Genomic DNA, 19,520 nt, shown 5'->3' with positions numbered 1-19,520 from the left:
TATAAATAACATACCGTAAAAAACTACACAAGAAAAAAATCTCAGAATATATATAAATAACATACCGTGAAAATAACACATAGAGCATCAACATGAAGCCCAAGGGTGTCGTGTACCAGATACCATACTCAAATCTTAAAAATCTAGGTGCCCTCGATGGGTTACTCACCAAGAAACAACGCGAGAAGAAACGTTCTTGCTTGTCGAAAGGACACGGAATGAAATTACTGCTCAGCACACCTCAATTGAAAAGATTGCAGCGTTCGCGGAAACAGCAAAAGATCGGAGGTTTCATATTCAGCATCCCGGCCATCCTAGCAGCATTGGGGGCCGTTGGAAGTTTGGCCGGCGGAAGTGCCGCCATCGCGAAAACCGTCATCGACTCGAAGAAGAACAAAGCGGAATTGGAAGAACAGAAACGTCACAACCTGGCCATGGAGAAGAAAAAAGGAAAGGGCGTGATGAAGAAGTTTAAAAAAAAGAAACAGAAGCACTCACCAACCGAGACATTGAATCTCTGATCGAACCGTTACAAATCAAACACTTCAGAGGAGTTTTTATGTCCGACTCGTTACCTTCAAGCGTGAAAAGAAGAGAATGCGGAGTAGTCAACTTGGACGGTCAAGAAAATCCAGGCACGCATTGGATATGTTACCACAAAAATGATGATAAAGCATTCGTTTTCGATTCTTTCGGAGGTGTTCCACCTACAAATTTAATTCATTATCTGAAAACGAGCGAAACCTCTATATACTACAACGACGAACGCATTCAAGATTTCGGAGACGTGAACTGCGGTCATCTCTGCCTCTCCGTGCTTGCGTTTCTCTCTAAAATAAATAACCCTACGGTCGAAGATTTCCAGAAAGTACTGTGGAACCTGAAACAGCATCACTAGGATGGGCGTGTTCCATCTCACGAGCGAATCTTCAATCTTGAAACTCACGCTGCACGACAACATTGTCTATCCTAAATCCGTGGATCTGCGTGCATTCTACAGCATGTACCTCATACCTAATGTTACGCAGCACAACAACAAAATTAGCGTCGGAAGCGAACACATCGTCGTCACGCCAGGACAATACAATCTTTCCACTTTGCAAGCTCAGTTACCCAAAGGCACATACTTTTCTCAAAATTCGGTCACTCACAGAGTGGAAATCCTATCCGCGACGGAGACCGTGGACTTGGGCACCATGGGAGAACTTTTAGGTTTCGAGAACGACACCAAACTCGAAGCTGGCATCAAGCACACAGCAACCAACATTCCTAAATTCTTGGCCATAGAGACTCTGAACGTACACTGTAACGTGGCAGAAGGTATGATCACGAAATCCTCGGACGGATTGTTAGGAAGTCACAAGCAGACGGGAATCATAGCCACTTTCAAACCAAGTTCCGAATTCATGGAACCGATCATCTACACGCCCTCTTCGCCGATCTATTTTCCAGTATGTCGCAACCGCATAGACGACATAGAGTTGGTGGTGACGAACGAGAAAGGAGACGTGGTGGATTTCGCAGGTGCCACTACGACGGCCATCGTAGAGATCAACGTATAATAAATAACCATACATAGTGAGCATGGAGCAAATCGAAAGTTACGAATTGCAATCTTTCCCTCCCAACCGTCGCACGTTCGCCAATCTCAACGAGGCGAACAGGGAGATCGAATACGACGTGGACGTAGGCGACGGGTTCGTTCATCCTCACAGAGCGGACCTCTACCTTCAATTCGACGTGGTGAAGAAAGAAAGCGGAGACGCGTTTCCCGCAGCAGCAAACTTGATACTCGTGGACAACTTCGTGCCTCACCTGTTCTCGCAGGTGGAGGTGAGGAAACACAATACCGTCATCGACAGAATAGATTATCCAGGCATCACGTCGACGGCGGTGGGAACGTTGAAATTATCCAAAACGGACGCAGCGTACTACCAGGCCGGGGGATTCGAAGCCGGGACCAAAATATCGACGAAAAGTCACACGGTGCTCTTTCCCATGCGTCTGCTGCCTGGTTTCTTCTCGGACTACAAGGAGATCATGTGGAAGGGAGGACTGCGCGTCACGTTTCGAAGAGCGGCCAACGACAACGACGCACTGATGCGATACTCTACTTTGGGTCCGGACGCCACCACGCCGATAGCCAACACTTTACCCGAAGCAGCCAAGTGCGTCATCCGGAGCATGGAATTGAGAATGCCGGTGGTGGAATACGAAACGAACTACGCCCTCAAGTACAAAGCGGAGATCTTGAAAAGTCCGCAGGTGCCGATTCACTTTCACGGTTACCAGTGCGTGCAGAAAATAGCGTCGGGAAGTCACATGGAATTCGACGTGACGACTCAGTTCAACAACATACAGTTCGACATGCCAGATTTCGTCGTAGTGCTCTTTCAGACCGGGAGGGACAAGAATCAGGAAAAAGATTCCAGCAAGTTCGACGACTGCAAGATCAAGAACGTTTATCTGAAGAATGGCAGGAACGAAGTGTTCCCGCGCGAGAATTACAACCTCGACGTGGCCAAAGACGATTACCTCAAACTTTACGAAGCTTACACGGCTTACAAACGCGTGACCGAGGGAAGTGTGGACATGTACTACACCCCCAGCGAGTTCAAAATCCGCAGACCGATGTTCGTCATCAACACATCTAAGAGGAAGAAGGTTGTGGTCAACGATCGAACCAACATCAAGGTCGTCTGCGAGTTCCACGATGCCTTGCCCGAGGATACCCTATGCAGTGTCATCCTGATTGCAGAGAAGTCCTTCGCCTACGACGTGAAGAACAAGAGGGTCACAGAGCAGTTTTAACCAGGTTTTTAACATCTTTTCTCGCACAATAAGAAATTTTCTGCACTAGCACAATCAGTTACAATGGCACAATACGAATTTCACTAGTTCAGATCAGTTACAAATGTTAATTTCATTAGTTATCAGTTACAATATCTTTTTCATCACTATAGCACGAGACAATCAGAAAATTTGCACAAAAAAATTTGTTGTTGTTTTTACACGTGAAAATTAACAATAAAATTTCTTTTTTTTATCGTTTCAGATGCTGTCGAAACATCAAAAACACATACACACACACTAGAAAAAAGCATGCAACTTTATTTGTAACACACACACATACATTCTCCATATTCATCAAGAAAATATTAATAATAAACATAATTATTTTTATCTATATCTCACAATAAAACTCTATATCCAAAAATATCACAACATCAAAATAACACTAGAGTCGTTAGTACACGTTGCATGCATTACGGAGGTCCTCTGTAGGGTTTCATGGAAGTTTGGGGAAAAAAAAAAACACGTGAAACTCTACAGAGGTGCGGTAATCTATAACCGCAGCCATTAGAAAACTTTTACATTTTTGGTTGGGCACCACGCACCCTGGCGAGGTTATAGGGGCCAGGTATCCTAAAAAACAACAATTATTATTATTTTGTTTGTTTGTTTGTTTGTGTTACAATACATAAGCGCGCGCACGTATGTGTGTGGCACATCGTTCCCTCCCCGAGAGAGAGGTTTACGTAGGTCGCAATATATAAACATTTGGCCCCGGATTTGGAAAATTACGATAAAATACACTCATCTTTCAAAAATAAGAGGATGAGAGGAGAGGTTTACGAAGGTCACGATATATATAAACATTTGGCTCCGGACTTGGAAAATTACGATAAGATGCACTCATTTTTCAAAAATGAGAAGATGAGAAGATGAGAGGAGAGGTTTACGTAGGTCGCAATATATAAACATTTGGTCCCGGACTTGGAAAATTACGATAAAATACACTCATCTTTCAAAAATAAGAGAATAAGAGAATAAGAAAATGAGAAGATGAGAGCGCGCGCGTGTGTATATGCAACATCCTTCCCCCCCGAGAGAGAGGTTTACGAAGATCACCATATATAAACATTTGGCCCCGTTGATTCCAGCACTCCAACTTCATCTCTAATGTTGACGACAATATTCTAAAGGTAGAGAGAATGAGAGAATGAGAGAATGAGAGGATGAGAGAATAAGAGGATGAGAAGAGAGGTTTACGAAGATCACGATATATAAACATTTGGCTCCGGACTTGGAAAATTACGATAAGGTGCACTCATCCTTCAAAAAATAAGAGAATGAGAGAATGAGAGAATAAGAAAAGAGGTTTACGTAGGTCATGATATATAAACATTTGGTCCCAGACTTGGAAAATTACGATAAGATGCACTCATCTTTCAAAAAATAAGAAAATAAGAAAATAAAAAAATAAGAGAATAAGAGAAAGATGGGAGGATGAGAGGAGGATGAGAGGAAGATGAGAGAATAAAAAGAGAATGAGAAAGATGAGAGGATGAGGGGATGAGAGCTCATCTTTCACTCATCACTGCCTTTTTGCCCCCGTGAAACGTCGTCAGCGTAATAAATGAGGCACGGAACGGGGAGAGAAAGTGAGTTTTTCAACTTTTTGTGGTCGTTTGGTCAAGAACTCAGAGTTGGGGTCAGATGCACAAATTTATACTACTCCCTTTTTGTAGTCTAACAAAGATCATGGAAAAGCGAACTTCTGAAGGGACGATATCTCATTTTACAGGGTGACCCAAAAATAATCGGAGTAACTCCAGGAATGTGTTCCTCGCATGTTAACAATTAAAATAGCTTATATAAACATTCGTCCAGAAATACTTGGTTTCAGAGTTGTAGGCTTTCACAACGCATGTTTATCGGAATGTCGTTATCTACCACAGGTGGTTTCCTGCGACACAAGATGCTGTTGAACACAATCTGATAGTACTTTTGGTAGTTGTATATGTTGAATGACGCTAATGAAACCATGTACACAAACCAGAAGAGAGAAGATATGCTCTTCATGAATGGTTTGGCGGAAGGCAATACTCTGGAGAGGCTCTTCGTGTGTACCAGGAAAGGTTCCCACAACGGAAATTTCCAGATAAGAAAACATTTGTGAGAATCCATCCACCGCTATGTGAATCAAGGGATTTTTCATTTCGTGCTGCCACGAGAGAACGACAACGATTTACAACTCCTGCGAAGGGAGAAGAAATTCTGGATACTGTGAATGCAACTCCTCAAATCAACACGCGAAGGTAGGCAATTCCTGCCTTGAGGCAGGAGGTGGACATTTTGAACATCTCCTCTAGGATACTGTGAAGAATTCAGTGTCAACCGGAACGTCTTTATCTTCACGTGGGAGACATTGACATTCGGGTTAGCACGTGTTTTGAATGCCTACAACTCGGAAACTAAGGATTCCCGGAACTACCTATGTTTATGCAAACTATTTAAATTGTTTACATGTGAGAATCACGTTCCTGAAGTTATGCTACTTATTTTGGGGACACCCTGTATATATTCAACACGATTTAGCTTTCTTCGGCTGCTTGTGCAAAAGGAAAAAGCCGGGCTCGTCCGGGATTTGAACCCGGGATCTCTCGCACCCAAAGCGAGAATCATACCCCTAGACCAACGAGCCGCCTGTAACAACAAACAAAGTATGTATCCATGGTACGCCATCAGCGATATTGTGCGACTCATTCTTCGAGTCAAGTCTCTGACGTCAGCGCGTTGGGATAAACAGGTTGTGCGGCAGCTTTCTCCATATGGATTGTAGGCTCTTATAAATTATTTCGGATTCATTTCATATCAATCTGAGTAAGGATTATGAAAGAACACAAATCATTCTTGGTATGTACTTTTTCTTCTCTTTTTTTATTCTACAGTCAATATTGTTTTAAGGGGTGGAATTATGTTGATGCAAAAGCAATGTACTTTTTTGTTCATTGCCATTTTTTATTCAATTTTTTACCTTCGATTGATTGATTTGCTTTATTTTACTTCGCTTGTATGCCACTTCTGGCAAATTGCGAAAATGGGTATTAGTGATGATATCATGAAATTGATGAATGGATACTCACAAACATCCGTGCCCAGGTCAGGATTCGAACGATGTGCGATGTGCTAATCACTACGCCCACGAATGCAGGCTTAATACCTACGAAATGTGGAAAACAGACTCTGTGAACATGATGTTGGATAATTGGCCTACTCCCCTTTGCCGTCGGCTGCACATTACAGCAGACCTTGACAAGCGACCGTACTTGTAAACGGACGAGTTCGTATGCCCGTGTGGACTGCAGAACATTCAGCGGTACTGAAGCATTGTAAGAGGAACGAAAAGGAGGGTGTAAGCAAAGCGGGAGGCCTCGTAGGTCGCGATCGTTCAGTGGGAAAGTTCCTGCATTGAATCTCTAATGCTCGCTCCTACTCGAACTCGGTTTTTAAAATATTTTTATTATTTGAAAACTCAAAACGTTCACACTGATGTTGCATTGTCCTGCTGTACTTCCGGAGAGCGTGCAACTGCTACTCAATGCCCACAGATTTCCAGGTCGCACGGAGGACATCAAGGCATAAAACGTTTCTTAATGATTTATTTTTGGTTTCAAAGAACAGCATTCTCTATCCTTCTATCCTGTATGCAATACAAGACAGAACAGGAAAATATGGGCTTGTCCGGGATTTGAACCCGGGACCTCTCGCACCCTAAGCGAGAATCATACCCCTAGACCAACAAGCCACTCGCTGATAACCTCCTTATATAACATGCATGGTTTTATTTAAGCACGTCTTTAACGGTATCGTGACGTCTATGGGAAACATTTGTCCTCTATTTGGGATTTCGCAGTCTAAACTCGGACGTCTGTCGTAAATTGCCAAGAGAAGATTCGAAGATATTTTTTAAAAAATATATCGAGAATTTGATACAACAATAACGTTATTCAAAACATTAGGATATGATGACCTCCATTTTTACATTTCTTTTAATTTTTATGCATTTTTATTTTTATGAAATTTCTTTATTATTATTTTCATTTATATTAATTTTCTAATATTTGCTATTTGATCAGTAGTAGTAAAGTAACGCTATAGCGCTACAGCCCAATATTGGGCCCTGGCTTACCTACCGACTCCTGGCCTCCCTCCCACGCGGGCCACCAGGGGGGCGTGTAGATCTGCAGCCAGACTAGGGGGACGGGTGGTCGCAAAGTAAGTATATAATATAGTTGAGAAAGTAGCGCAGTCTTCCCTCCCGAAGCTGAGAAAAGAGAGTCGTGGGCGTTCCCAACCCTGACGTCACTCACGGGACAGAACTGACGCTGTCACAGACCTTTCCGCTTGTTATAGGATCTGCATTTGTGTGAGGGAACGTGAAAGTGCCTTGTGTTTCCTTTTCCTGTAGCTCTTGTGTGATAGTGGAGAATTTTTTTCAACAACAATAACATTTGAGGATAATGCCGAGCAATTGTGCTGTTGCTTTGTGCCCGAACAACGCAAGAAATACAGTAGGACAGGCAAAAGTTTTCGGTTTAAACTAGATAAAATGAGGATTTTGGTTTCTTGTTGTGTGAAATAAGATAATGTGACGATAATTTAAGGAGAGAAATAATTATCAAGGCAAGACGGAGAATGTTCTGTAACCCTGTTATTGATAATAGCACGCTTCCAAAGTGGGGTATAGGCGGCTTGACCCCCCCCCCTCTCTCCAGGATATTTTTCAGTTTACATTAGATAAAATTAGGCTTTCGGCTTCGTCAATAATATGACTGAGAATGTTCTATAACCCTGTTATTGTTACTAGCGCGTATCCAAGATGGGGATCAGGTGGCTCGAGCCCCATTAGGTAATTTTTCAGTTTATACTACATAAAATTAGGTTTTTATCTTCTTGAATAATGTGACGATAATTTAAGGAGAGAAATACTTATGAAAGCAAGACGGAGAATTACCCTGTTGTTGATAATATTGCACGTAAACTTTACTTGAGCTTTCAGTGTTGTCGCAGTGAACTTGAGCACTATGTAGAGACTTGTCAGTATTTGGAAGCTGCACAACAAAGGTAGCTCCACACGTAGGGCGATTCGTTGTAATTTCTAATATCTGCAAGACGCGAGAGGGAATGTTCTTGAATAAGAGGAGTCGAACTACTGGCAATATCTATGAATCGTTTATCTGCGGAACATTCTAGAATATAATGAGGATAAATATGCGTTAATTAGAACCATTCCTAAATAGATATACTTTGACCGGACCTTGAATCCAATGAGAAAAATTGCGTTATTTCTGACTTCATTTCCTTTAAAGCGTTCAATTCAAGGACTTGTTCACGATTTATTTGATCGTGTACAAGGCGCTTTACTTCAGTCTCCAATACGAAATCATAAAAACTTCTGGGGACTTGATTTCAAAAAATGTGTCCGAGATAACGAGTGGCGTTCCAAGGATTTTCGGAAGGGAAAGTGGTTACGTATACTATTTTTGGTGGTCAGTCCTCATTTTGCCATCTTTTCCTGTCTTTGACGTTCAAATGGGGCTATGACCCCACCAACCCTCCCTTGGGCACATCACTGGAGATAAATAAGTAAGCATTTAACCATATTGGGAGACGAAACATTAGATGTGTTGGGAACGGAAGTGTTTTCACTGTGCATTAATTGTTTTGCGATCCAACTGTATTCTAGAAGACTTCCTTTGTTTCGTGCCGATGTGTGAGACTGCGGAAGCTGTGACAGATAATTTTGAACACTTGCGAGTGCTTAGGCCTGAATATGAACAATTTGGTGGGTTACTGATTTATCCAATAACTTCGCCCTAACACCCCACACAATGTTTTAGAAAGGACAACTTTGTGGTAATTTTGGCTCTAAGTATAACTTTTCACCCCCCATAAACACGAATTTACACCACTCAAATAGAAAATTCTGAACAAACCTCTCTGCTCCACCTCCGAGCCGGCTTTCCCGCTTTTCATTACATGTAATTCTATTGATAGTTAACTTTCAGCGACACAGTTTACTAGATATAGTCTGCTCTATACATTTACATTTACTTATACACACACGCCAGAACATTCATTCGATTTTTAAAACAACTTTATTTCCGACAACACGGAAGAAGTGTGAATTCCTATGCCGTTGCTGGTGCTCGTCTTTGACATGTCCCGTGGCTGACGTCACCCGTGGAGGTTTACGAATGGTTCCGAACTTTTCCGAACGCCAGACTGCACCTCCCTGGGTGGTCGGCCCGACCAAACCCCAGCCATTGCAGGACTTCAGGACCGGATTACGCTCACTCACTCCAAGCTCCCCAAGTTCCTCACGATGGTGGGTTGCCACAGGTCCTACACACAGGCCGAAAACCCAGAGACTGAACCCAAATTAGGAGTTTGAACTTTGCCAACGGAAGTGAAGAATTTGAATTTGATCCATAGTTAAGAGCCCACCCTTTTTGTAGTCTAACAAAGATCATGGAAAAGCGAACTTCTGAAGGGACGATATCTCATTTTACAGGGTGACCCAAAAATAATCGGAGTAACTCCAGGAATGTGTTCCTCGCATGTAAACAATTAAAATAGCTTATATAAACATTCGTCCAGAAATACTTGGTTTCAGAGTTGTAGGCTTTCACAACGCATGTTTATCGGAATGTCGTTATCTACCACAGGTGGTTTCCTGCGACACAAGATGCTGTTGAACACAATCTGATAGTACTTTTGGTAGTTGTATATGTTGAATGACGCTAATGAAACCATGTACACAAACCAGAAGAGAGAAGATATGCTCTTCATGAATGCTTTGGCGGAAGGCAATACTCTGGAGAGGCTCTTCGTTTGTACCAGGAAAGGTTCCCACAACGGAAAATTCCAGATAAGAAAACATTTGTGAGAATCCATCCACCGCTATGTGAATCAAGGGATTTTTCATTTCGTGCTGCCACGAGAGAACGACAACGATTTACAACTCCTGCGAAGGGAGAAGAAATTCTGGATACTGTGAATGCAACTCCTCAAATCAACACGCGAAGGTAGGCAATTCCTGCCTTGAGGCAGGAGGTGGACATTTTGAACATCTCCTCTAGGATACTGTGAAGAATTCAGTGTCAACCGGAACGTCTTTATCTTCACGTGGGAGACATTGACATTCGGGTTAGCACGTGTTTTGAATGCCTACAACTCGGAAACTAAGGATTCCCGGAACTACCTATGTTTATGCAAACTATTTAAATTGTTTACATGTGAGAATCACGTTCCTGAAGTTATGCTACTTATTTTGGGGACACCCTGTATATATTCAACACGATTTCGCTTTCTTCGGCTGCTTGTGCAAAAGGAAAAAGCTGGGCTCGTCCGGGATTTGAACCCGGGACCTCTCGCACCCAAAGCGAGAATCATACCCCTAGACCAACGAGCCGCCTGTAACAACAAACAAAGTATGTATCCATTTCTAGCAGCATGGTACGCCATCAGCGATATTGTGCGACTCATTCTTCGAGTCAAGTCTCTGACGTCAGCGCGTTGGGATAAACAGGTTGTGCGGCAGCTTTCTCCATATGGATTGTAGGCTCTTATAAATTATTTCGGATTCATTTCATATCAATCTGAGTAAGGATTATGAAAGAACACAAATCATTCTTGGTATGTACTTTTTCTTCTCTTTTTTATTCTACAGTCAATATTGTTTTAAGGAGTGGAATTATGTTGATGCAAAAGCAATGTACTTTTTAGTTCATTGCCATTTTTTATTCAATTTTTTACCTTCGATTGATTGATTTGCTTTATTTTACTTCGCTTGTATGCCACTTCTGGCAAATTGCGAAAATGGGTATTAGTGATGATATCATGAAATTGATGAATGGATACTCACAAACATCCGTGCCCAGGTCAGGATTCGAACGATGTGCGATGTGCTAATCACTACGCCCACGAATGCAGGCTTAATACCTACGAAATGTGGAAAACAGACTCAGTGAACATGATGTTGGATAATTGGCCTACTCCCCTTTGCCGTCGGCTGCACATTACAGCAGACCTTGACAAGCGACCGTACTTGTGAACGGACGAGTTCGTATGCCCGTGTGGACTGCAGAACATTCAGCGGTACTGAAGCATTGTAAGAGGAACGAAAAGGAGGGTGTAAGCAAAGCGGGAGGCCTCGTAGGTCGCGATCGTTCAGTGGGAAAGTTCCTGCATTGAATCTCTAATGCTCGCTCGTACTCGAACTCGGTTTTTAAAATATTTTTATTATTTGAAAGCTCAAAACGTTCACACTGATGTTGCATTGTCCTGCTGTACTTCCGGAGAGCGTGCAACTGCTACTCAATGCCCACAGATTTCCAGGTCGCACGGAGGACATCAAGGCAAAAAACGTTTCTTAATGATTTATTTTTGGTTTCAAAGAACAGCATTCTCTATCCTTCTATCCTGTATGCAATACAAGACAGAACAGGAAAATATGGGCTTGTCCGGGATTTGAACCCGGGACCTCTCGCACCCTAAGCGAGAATCATAACCCTAGACCAACAAGCCACTCGCTGATAACCTCCTTATATAACATGCATGGTTTTATTTAAGCACGTCTTTAACGGTATCGTGACGTCTATGGGAAACATTTGTCCTCTATTTGGGATTTCGCAGTCTAAACTCGGACGTCTGTCGTAAATTGCCAAGAGAAGATTCGAAGATATTTTTTAAAAAATATATCGAGAATTTGATACAACAATAACGTTATTCAAAACATTAGGATATGATGACCTCCATTTTTACATTTCTTTTAATTTTTATGCATTTTTATTTTTATGAAATTTCTTTATTATTATTTTCATATATATTAATTTTCTAATATTTGCTATTTGATCAGTAGTAGTAAAGTAACGCTATAGCGCTACAGACCAATATTGGGCCCTGGCTTACCTACCGACTCCTGGCCTCCCTCCCACGCGGGCCACCAGGGGGGCGTGTAGATCTGCAGCCAGACTAGCGGGACGGGTGGTCGCAAAGTAAGTATATAATATAGTTGAGAAAGTAGCGCAGTCTTCCCTCCCGAAGCTGAAAAAAGAGGGTCGTGGGCGTTCCCAACCCTGACGTCACTCACGGGACAGAACTGACGCTGTCACAAACCTTTCCGCTTGTTATAGGATCTGCATTTGTGTGAGGGAACGTGAAAGTGCCTTGTGTTTCCTTTTCCTGTAGCTCTTGTGTGATAGTGGAGAATTTTTTTCAACAACAATAACATTTGAGGATAATGCCGAGCAATTGTGCTGTTGCTTTGTGCCCGAACAACGCAAGAAATACAGTAGGACAGGCAAAAGTTTTCGGTTTAAACTAGATAAAATGAGGATTTTGGTTTCTTGTTGTGTGAAATAAGATAATGTGACGATAATTTAAGGAGAGAAATAATTATCAAGGCAAGACGGAGAATGTTCTGTAACCCTGTTATTGATAATAGCACGCTTCCAAAGTGGGGTATAGGGGGCTTGACCCCCCCCCCCTCTCTCCAGGATATTTTTCAGTTTACATTAGATAAAATTAGGCTTTCGGCTTCGTCAATAATATGACTGAGAATGTTCTATAACCCTGTTATTGTTACTAGCGCGTATCCAAGATGGGGATCAGGTGGCTCGAGCCCCATTAGGTAATTTTTCAGTTTATACTACATAAAATTAGGTTTTTATCTTCTTGAATAATGTGACGATAATTTAAGGAGAGAAATACTTATGAAAGCAAGACGGAGAATTACCCTGTTGTTGATAATATTGCACGTAAACTTTACTTGAGCTTTCAGTGTTGTCGCAGTGAACTTGAGCACTATGTAGAGACTTGTCAGTATTTGGAAGCTGCACAACAAAGGTAGCTCCACACGTAGGGCGATTCGTTGTAATTTCTAATATCTGCAAGACGCGAGAGGGAATGTTCTTGAATAAGAGGAGTCGAACTACTGGCAATATCTATGAATCGTTTATCTGCGGAACATTCTAGAATATAATGAGGATAAATATGCGTTAATTAGAACCATTCCTAAATAGATATACTTTGACCGGACCTTGAATCCAATGAGAAAAATTGCGTTATTTCTGACTTCATTTCCTTTTAAGCGTTCAATTCAAGGACTTGTTCACGATTTATTTGATCGTGTACAAGGCGCTTTACTTCAGTCTCCAATACGAAATCATAAAAACTTCTGGGGACTTGATTTCAAAAAATGTGTCCGAGATAACGAGTGGCGTTCCAAGGATTTTCGGAAGGGAAAGTGGTTACGTATACTATTTTTGGTGGTCAGTCCTCATTTTGCCATCTTTTCCTGTCTTTGACGTTCAAATGGGGCTATGACCCCACCAACCCTCCCTTGGGCACATCACTGGAGATAAATAAGTAAGCATTTAACCATATTGGGAGACGAAACATTAGATGTGTTGGGAACGGAAGTGTTTTCACTGTGCATTAATTGTTTTGCGATCCAACCGTATTCTAGAAGACTTCCTTTGTTTCGTGCCGATGTGTGAGACTGCGGAAGCTGTGACAGATAATTTTGAACACTTGCGAGTGCTTAGGCCTGAATATGAACAATTTGGTGGGTTACTGATTTATCCAATAACTTCGCCCTAACACCCCACACAATGTTTTAGAAAGGACAACTTTGTGGTAATTTTGGCTCTAAGTATAACTTTTCACCCCCCATAAACACGAATTTACAACACTCAAATAGAAAATTCTGAACAAACCTCTCTGCTCCACCTCCGAGCCGGCTTTCCCGCTTTTCATTACATGTAATTCTATTGATAGTTAACTTTCAGCGACACAGTTTACTAGATATAGTCTGCTCTATACATTTACATTTACTTATACACACACGCCAGAACATTCATTCGATTTTTAAAACAACTTTATTTCCGACAACACGGAATAAGTGTGAATTCCTATGCCTTTGCTGGTGCTCGTCTTTGACATGTCCCGTGGCTGACGTCACCCGTGGAGGTTTACGAATGGTTCCGAACTTTTCCGAACGACAGACTGCACCTCCCTGGGTGGTCGGCCCGACCAAACCCCAGCCATTGCAGGACTTCAGGACCGGATTACGCTCACTCACTCCAAGCTCCCCAAGTTCCTCACGATGGTGGGTTGCCACAGGTCCTACACACAGGCCGAAAACCCAGAGACTGAACCCAAATTAGGAGTTTGAACTTTGCCAACGGAAGTGAAGAATTTGAATTTGATCCATAGTTAAGAGCCCACCCTTTTTGTAGTCTAACAAAGATCATGGAAAAGCGAACTTCTGAAGGGACGATATCTCATTTTACAGGGTGACCCAAAAATAATCGGAGTAACTCCAGGAATGTGTTCCTCGCATGTAAACAATTAAAATAGCTTATATAAACATTCGTCCAGAAATACTTGGTTTCAGAGTTGTAGGCTTTCACAACGCATGTTTATCGGAATGTCGTTATCTACCACAGGTGGTTTCCTGCGACACAAGATGCTGTTGAACACAATCTGATAGTACTTTTGGTAGTTGTATATGTTGAATGACGCTAATGAAACCATGTACACAAACCAGAAGAGAGAAGATATGCTCTTCATGAATGGTTTGGCGGAAGGCAATACTCTGGAGAGGCTCTTCGTTTGTACCAGGAAAGGTTCCCACAACGGAAATTTCCAGATAAGAAAACATTTGTGAGAATCCATCCACCGCTATGTGAATCAAGGGATTTTTCATTTCGTGCTGCCACGAGAGAACGACAACGATTTACAACTCCTGCGAAGGGAGAAGAAATTCTGGATACTGTGAATGCAACTCCTCAAATCAACACGCGAAGGTAGGCAATTCCTGCCTTGAGGCAGGAGGTGCACATTTTGAACATCTCCTCTAGGATACTGTGAAGAATTCAGTGTCAACCGGAACGTCTTTATCTTCACGTGGGAGACATTGACATTCGGGTTAGCACGTGTTTTGAATGCCTACAACTCGGAAACTAAGGATTCCCGGAACTACCTATGTTTATGCAAACTATTTAAATTGTTTACATGTGAGAATCACGTTCCTGAAGTTATGCTACTTATTTTGGGGACACCCTGTATATATTCAACACGATTTCGCTTTCTTCGGCTGCTTGTGCAAAAGGTAAAAACCGGGCTCGTCCGGGATTTGAACCCGGGACCTCTCGCACCCAAAGCGAGAATCATACCCCTAGACCAACGAGCCGCCTGTAACAACAAACAAAGTATGTATCCATTTCTAGCAGCATGGTACGCCATCAGCGATATTGTGCGACTCATTCTTCGAGTCAAGTCTCTGACGTCAGCGCGTTGGGATAAACAGGTTGTGCGGCAGCTTTCTCCATATGGATTGTAGGCTCTTATAAATTATTTCGGATTCATTTCATATCAATCTGAGTAAGGATTATGAAAGAACACAAATCATTCTTGGTATGTACTTTTTCTTCTCTTTTTTATTCTACAGTCAATATTGTTTTAAGGGGTGGAATTATGTTGATGCAAAAGCAATGTACTTTTTTGTTCATTGCCATTTTTTATTCAATTTTTTACCTTCGATTGATTGATTTGCTTTATTTTACTTCGCTTGTATGCCACTTCTGGCAAATTGCGAAAATGGGTATTAGTGATGATATCATGAAATTGATGAATGGATACTCACAAACATCCGTGCCCAGGTCAGGATTCGAACGATGTGCGATGTGCTAATCACTACGCCCACGAATGCAGGCTTAATACCTACGAAATGTGGAAAACAGACTCAGTGAACATGATGTTGGATAATTGGCCTACTCCCCTTTGCCGTCGGCTGCACATTACAGCAGACCTTGACAAGCGACCGTACTTGTGAACGGACGAGTTCGTATGCCCGTGTGGACTGCAGAACATTCAGCGGTACTGAAGCATTGTAAGAGGAACGAAAAGGAGGGTGTAAGCAAAGCGGGAGGCCTCGTAGGTCGCGATCGTTCAGTGGGAAAGTTCCTGCATTGAATCTCTAATGCTCGCTCCTACTCGAACTCGGTTTTTAAAATATTTTTATTATTTGAAAGCTCAAAACGTTCACACTGATGTTGCATTGTCCTGCTGTACTTCCGGAGAGCGTGCAACTGCTACTCAATGCCCACAGATTTCCAGGTCGCACGGAGGACATCAAGGCAAAAAACGTTTCTTAATGATTTATTTTTGGTTTCAAAGAACAGCATTCTCTATCCTTCTATCCTGTATGCAATACAAGACAGAACAGGAAAATATGGGCTTGTCCGGGATTTGAACCCGGGACCTCTCGCACCCTAAGCGAGAATCATACCCCTAGACCAACAAGCCACTCGCTGATAACCTCCTTATATAACATGCATGGTTTTATTTAAGCACGTCTTTAACGGTATCGTGACGTCTATGGGAAACATTTGTCCTCTATTTGGGATTTCGCAGTCTAAACTCGGACGTCTGTCGTAAATTGCCAAGAGAAGATTCGAAGATATTTTTTAAAAAATATATCGAGAATTTGATACAACAATAACGTTATTCAAAACATTAGGATATGATGACCTCCATTTTTACATTTCTTTTAATTTTTATGCATTTTTATTTTTATGAAATTTCTTTATTATTATTTTCATTTATATTAATTTTCTAATATTTGCTATTTGATCAGTAGTAGTAAAGTAACGCTATAGCGCTACAGCCCAATATTGGGCCCTGGCTTACCTACCGACTCCTGGCCTCCCTCTCACGCGGGCCACCAGGGGGGCGTGTAGATCTGCAGCCAGACTAGGGGGACGGGTGGTCGCAAAGTAAGTATATAATATAGTTGAGAAAGTAGCGCAGTCTTCCCTCCCGAAGCTGAAAAAAGAGAGTCGTGGGCGTTCCCAACCCTGACGTCACTCACGGGACAGAACTGACGCTGTCACAGACCTTTCCGCTTGTTATAGGATCTGCATTTGTGTGAGGGAACGTGAAAGTGCCTTGTGTTTCCTTTTCCTGTAGCTCTTGTGTGATAGTGGAGAATTTTTTTCAACAACAATAACATTTGAGGATAATGCCGAGCAATTGTGCTGTTGCTTTGTGCCCGAACAACGCAAGAAATACAGTAGGACAGGCAAAAGTTTTCGGTTTAAACTAGATAAAATGAGGATTTTGGTTTCTTGTTGTGTGAAATAAGATAATGTGACGATAATTTAAGGAAAGAAATAATTATCAAGGCAAGACGGAGAATGTTCTGTAACCCTGTTATTGATAATAGCACGCTTCCAAAGTGCGGTATAGGGGGCTTGACCCCCCCCTCTCTCCAGGATATTTTTCAGTTTACATTAGATAAAATTAGGCTTTCGGCTTCGTCAATAATATGACTGAGAATGTTCTATAACCCTGTTATTGTTACTAGCGCGTATCCAAGATGGGGATCAGGTGGCTCGAGCCCCATTAGGTAATTTTTCAGTTTATACTACATAAAATTAGGTTTTTATCTTCTTGAATAATGTGACGATAATTTAAGGAGAGAAATACTTATGAAAGCAAGACGGAGAATTACCCTGTTGTTGATAATATTGCACGTAAACTTTACTTGAGCTTTCAGTGTTGTCGCAGTGAACTTGAGCACTATGTAGAGACTTGTCAGTATTTGGAAGCTGCACAACAAAGGTAGCTCCACACGTAGGGCGATTCGTTGTAATTTCTAATATCTGCAAGACGCGAGAGGGAATGTTCTTGAATAAGAGGAGTCGAACTACTGGCAATATCTATGAATCGTTTATCTGCGGAACATTCTAGAATATAATGAGGATAAATATGCGTTAATTAGAACCATTCCTAAATAGATATACTTTGACCGGACCTTGAATCCAATGAGAAAAATTGCGTTATTTCTGACTTCATTTCCTTTAAAGCGTTCAATTCAAGGACTTGTTCACGATTTATTTGATCGTGTACAAGGCGCTTTACTTCAGTCTCCAATACGAAATCATAAAAACTTCTGGGGACTTGATTTCAAAAAATGTGTCCGAGATAACGAGTGGCGTTCCAAGGATTTTCGGAAGGGAAAGTGGTTACGTATACTATTTTTGGTGGTCAGTCCTCATTTTGCCATCTTTTCCTGTCTTTGACGTTCAAATGGGGCTATGACCCCACCAACCCTCCCTTGGGCACATCACTGGAGATAAATAAGTAAGCATTTAACCATATTGGGAGACGAAACATTAGATGTGTTGGGAACGGAAGTGTTTTCACTGTGCATTAATTGTTTTGCGATCCAACTGTATTCTAGAAGACTTCCTTTGTTTCGTGCCGATGTGTGAGACTGCGGAAGCTGTGACAGATAATTTTGAACACTTGCGAGTGCTTAGGCCTGAATATGAACAATTTGGTGGGTTACTGATTTATCCAATAACTTCGCCCTAACACCCCACACAATGTTTTAGAAAGGACAACTTTGTGGTAATTTTGGCTCTAAGTATAACTTTTCACCCCCCATAAACACGAATTTACAACACTCAAATAGAAAATTCTGAACAAACCTCTCTGCTCCACCTCCGAGCCGGCTTTCCCGCTTTTCATTACATGTAATTCTATTGATAGTTAACTTTCAGCGACACAGTTTACTAGATATAGTCTGCTCTATACATTTACATTTACTTATACACACACGCCAGAACATTCATTCGATTTTTAAAACAACTTTATTTCCGACAACACGGAAGAAGTGTGAATTCCTATGCCGTTGCTGGTGCTCGTCTTTGACATGTCCCGTGGCTGACGTCACCCGTGGAGGTTTACGAATGGTTCCGAACTTTTCCGAACGCCAGACTGCACCTCCCTGGGTGGTCGGCCCGACCAAACCCCAGCCATTGCAGGACTTCAGGACCGGATTACGCTCACTCACTCCAAGCTCCCCAAGTTCCTCACGATGGTGGGTTGCCACAGGTCCTACACACAGGCCGAAAACCCAGAGACTGAACCCAAATTAGGAGTTTGAACTTTGCCAACGGAAGTGAAGAATTTGAATTTGATCCATAGTTAAGAGCCCACCCTTTTTGTAGTCTAACAAAGATCATGGAAAAGCGAACTTCTGAAGGGACGATATCTCATTTTACAGGGTGACCCAAAAATAATCGGAGTAACTCCAGGAATGTGTTCCTCGCATGTAAACAATTAAAATAGCTTATATAAACATTCGTCCAGAAATACTTGGTTTCAGAGTTGTAGGCTTTCACAACGCATGTTTATCGGAATGTCGTTATCTACCACAGGTGGTTTCCTGCGACACAAGATGCTGTTGAACACAATCTGATAGTACTTTTGGTAGTTGTATATGTTGAATGACGCTAATGAAACCATGTACACAAACCAGAAGAGAGAAGATATGCTCTTCATGAATGCTTTGGCGGAAGGCAATACTCTGGAGAGGCTCTTCGTTTGTACCAGGAAAGGTTCCCACAACGGAAATTTCCAGATAAGAAAACATTTGTGAGAATCCATCCACCGCTATGTGAATCAAGGGATTTTTCATTTCGTGCTGCCACGAGAGAACGACAACGATTTACAACTCCTGCGAAGGGAGAAGAAATTCTGGATACTGTGAATGCAACTCCTCAAATCAACACGCGAAGGTAGGCAATTCCTGCCTTGAGACAGGAGGTGCACATTTTGAACATCTCCTCTAGGATACTGTGAAGAATTCAGTGTCA

The 19,520-nt window shown here is 42.0% G+C and overlaps 1 protein-coding gene and 6 non-coding genes across 7 annotated transcripts in view; all 7 read right to left on the bottom strand.

Moving 5' to 3' along the window:
- Positions 1-19,520, bottom strand: part of LOC145978774 (N-acetylated-alpha-linked acidic dipeptidase 2-like) — a 236,056-nt gene that overhangs the window by 62,407 nt on the left and 154,129 nt on the right. The gene's annotated exons all lie outside the window — the stretch shown is intronic.
- TRNAP-UGG (transfer RNA proline (anticodon UGG)) lies at positions 5,417-5,488 on the bottom strand. The gene has a single exon. It is a non-coding gene; the product is annotated as a tRNA-Pro (tRNA).
- TRNAP-AGG (transfer RNA proline (anticodon AGG)) lies at positions 6,521-6,592 on the bottom strand. Its single transcript has one exon. It is a non-coding gene; the product is annotated as a tRNA-Pro (tRNA).
- Positions 10,190-10,261, bottom strand: TRNAP-UGG (transfer RNA proline (anticodon UGG)). Its single transcript has one exon. It is a non-coding gene; the product is annotated as a tRNA-Pro (tRNA).
- TRNAP-AGG (transfer RNA proline (anticodon AGG)) lies at positions 11,305-11,376 on the bottom strand. Its single transcript has one exon. It is a non-coding gene; the product is annotated as a tRNA-Pro (tRNA).
- Positions 14,975-15,046, bottom strand: TRNAP-UGG (transfer RNA proline (anticodon UGG)). Its single transcript has one exon. It is a non-coding gene; the product is annotated as a tRNA-Pro (tRNA).
- TRNAP-AGG (transfer RNA proline (anticodon AGG)) lies at positions 16,090-16,161 on the bottom strand. The gene has a single exon. It is a non-coding gene; the product is annotated as a tRNA-Pro (tRNA).

Source organism: Lepisma saccharinum, chromosome 25 (genome assembly GCF_977018435.1).
Source record: "Lepisma saccharinum chromosome 25, izLepSacc3.1, whole genome shotgun sequence".
NCBI classification, from domain to species: Eukaryota; Metazoa; Arthropoda; class Insecta; order Zygentoma; family Lepismatidae; genus Lepisma; species Lepisma saccharinum.
The sequence above is the reverse complement of the archived record's forward strand: the minus strand, read 5'-3'. Positions and strand labels throughout refer to the sequence as shown.